Here is a 2,856-nt window from a genome sequence, read left to right as displayed (position 1 = left end):
TGCTACTGTCGCTGGTGCTGCTACCACCGCCGCCGTCACCGCCACCGCCGCTTCCACCGCTGTCCTCGTCAAGCACCTCAACTTCAACGCCGAGACTTTTACCTTAGATAAACGCGTGCTGCTTTCGTACTCGTACGCGTGTATATGCATCTCGACGTGTACGTATCTTAACGGACTAGTGATCCCAGAACGTGTTGCGTCCTAGCTAGCAATACAAGTGGGTGTGGGTTTCGTTCGTATGACTGGCGTGTATGCATGCGCGTGTGTCGCGTCTATGTGCCGTGCCGTATGTAATTGCGCTCGCGCGCACTATGGCCATATACGATCGCTCGTTTGTGTGTACATTCGTGTAAGGATGGTAAGTATCGAAAAAGTCAGACTCGAATGGAAGAAATTGTCTACGAAGCATGTCACGAGAATTTATTTCGCTCGTTTTTTTTTCCATTTTTTCTTTTTGCTATTTTTTTTATTTAAATCAAAACTCGCAAAAAATTTCTCTTCAATTATTCATTTTCATAGTCGTTGATTTCGCTCACTAGTCAACCTAACCCCACATTTTACTCATTCTCTGTCACGAGCACACCTCGAGGCTAGTTGGGGAGCGCGTTTCTCGTTGACGTATCGTGCCACTATCCAAACTATATACATACATACAATGAACAAAGTAGCGTATATATTTCGTGGAGTGTTCAACACCGACCAACATACGCGAAACCGATATGGCTGTAAAAAACGAGGGATCGACATTCACTCATCGAAACAATGCATATAACAATCATATCATTTGCCAATATTTACGTGTGATCAAGATCATTTTCGGACTATAGATATCAGTAAATTTTTTTTTCTAATTAAAATATTTTAATTTTTTTTTATCTATAAACCTTTATTCTTTTCACTGCAAATTAATTGCATTTTTCGATGTATGAAATTTTTCTTAATTTAAATCTATAAAGAATTACTATTATAATATCTTATTGATCGATTAATAGTCATGAATAATATTTCTCTGTTTCTATCCTCTATGAAGCTGTCACTCTTTCTTTTCTTTAAACATATTATTTTTTCGTTATAATTTTTTTCCTCTATACTCTGATTTTATTTATTTATTTTGAAAGAATTGATTTTTTGACATTTTGATTCAAGAGCATGAAAAGTTAATATTGCAGCAATAATAATCGATTCGATTAGACATCACTCGTAGAACTTTACGCAATTCGTTCGAATGATATTACAAATATTGATCATTTCTAACAATCCCTTTGTACTTTCACGATCATGTTCACGATTATCAAGATATTCATCGTTTACGTTAACTTCGAGCATTGTTCTTTGAATGATTGCTCTGTTTCGTAAGAAACAAACACGCTTGATATGTGAAAACTTGGCATTTTGTTGTTATTCGTGTTCCAATTTTCTTTCCGTGTTCATGATATGTATATGTATTAATTAAGTATTACCGATTGCCAAATACATATGTTCATCGTTATTATCATCATAGATTACACGACTTAGTGTTACATTTTATATTTGCTGTTCTTTTCTAGATTTCACAAGTTATGCTTAATTCGAAAGAACTATACAAACTTGTCTTTAATAAACTACTCCGCAAATAGGGATGGATAGCAATAGATAAAAGAGAAGGGGGATATGAGTGTTAGTTGTTACACGTTAGCCAACGATTTATTCTTGGATTACATTATGGAACCCTGGTTCATGCGTTTATGTAATAGTCTTGATCCGTGGTACAATCAATGGAAAAGCAAAACAAAACAAAACAAAAGAAGAGAGAAACTTTTCTCGTAATTTGTCAAATTACAAAGCCAAAATAGAATAATTAAATTTTCGAAGTAAAAGCGATTATGTATAACGATTATAGAGGGAGCGGCGGTTGGTTTAAGAAGTTTCAAACTAGTTTGACGATTCAGATTTTATGTGCGTGATTCGACTTATAGTTATATGGTTAAAATCTAAAATTCAATTTCGCTTAACGCTTCATACAATCTATATATTTTCGATTATCAATATTTTTCTTAACTTTACTTTTGATTCTTTCGTCGAATAAGTTTAACGCATTGTATGATTTCTGTCATAGCCATGGATATTTACAGATATCGCGCGCATATTTTATAACCGATTCAAATAGTTCAACACAAATGCACGCGTTTTTTTTTCCATCGCAAAATTTCCAATTGAAGTTTTTTTCAATTTCTTCAAATAATTTGCTCATTTTCAATGTTTCTATTATTAATTTGAAATATCTTACAGGTGTTGACTAAATATTAAAAGTATATTCAAAACATCTGTTTCATCGTCATTCGGAATCTCACTGTTAATGAGTTAATAAGTTAAAAACCATTTTTTAACTTATGTATAATTGAAACGATCTTGATTATTTAATCATAAAAAATTTAACGTATATTCTGATTTTTTCTAAAAAAAAAAAGCAAAATTTCTCTTTGTTATAGTAATATCTATTTTTCTCTATTTATAATAATATATTGGCCTATGTTTTTATCTCATAAAGAAATTGACTAAAAACAAAAATATAACAATATTCTTATTTAATGTTTTGTGCCTTAATGTGTGTAGCGATGTTAAAATAGTTTCGCATTGATCAATTCCAAGGCAGGCAGCATCTTTTCTTATAATCTTGTTTCTTGATTATGATTATTATTTAATCGAATCAAACATTGATCAATTGGTTTTACGAATTGATTTATATCATCATATAGCAAAGATAATGTTTTAAATAAATTAATAATTTTGGTGTTGAGGAACAATTTTTGCCAATTTTATTCTACTCGAAGAATTTACATTAGAGTATTTGAATAAATGCGCATTGAAATTGAGACA

At 31.9% G+C, this 2,856-nt stretch overlaps 1 protein-coding gene and 1 long non-coding RNA gene across 3 annotated transcripts in view; one reads left to right on the top strand and one right to left on the bottom strand.

Moving 5' to 3' along the window:
* LOC102677224 (lysosome-associated membrane glycoprotein 5) overlaps positions 1-2,856 on the bottom strand; it is an 11,767-nt gene that overhangs the window by 8,403 nt on the left and 508 nt on the right. The gene's annotated exons all lie outside the window — the stretch shown is intronic.
* The window catches only part of LOC116186441, a 17,470-nt gene continuing 14,620 nt past the window's right edge, over positions 7-2,856 (top strand). The window contains exon 1 of one of the 2 annotated variants that reach the window (XR_004151437.1): positions 7-158. This is a non-coding gene — a long non-coding RNA (uncharacterized LOC116186441). Of the gene's footprint in view, positions 359-2,856 lie in introns of both variants that reach the window. The other variant, XR_004151436.1, reaches the window with a different exon arrangement.

This window comes from Apis dorsata, unplaced genomic scaffold, assembly GCF_000469605.1.
Source record: "Apis dorsata unplaced genomic scaffold, Apis dorsata 1.3 scaffold_691, whole genome shotgun sequence".
In the NCBI taxonomy this organism is placed as follows: domain Eukaryota; kingdom Metazoa; phylum Arthropoda; class Insecta; order Hymenoptera; family Apidae; genus Apis; species Apis dorsata.
This window is presented reverse-complemented; position numbering and strand designations above follow the sequence as displayed.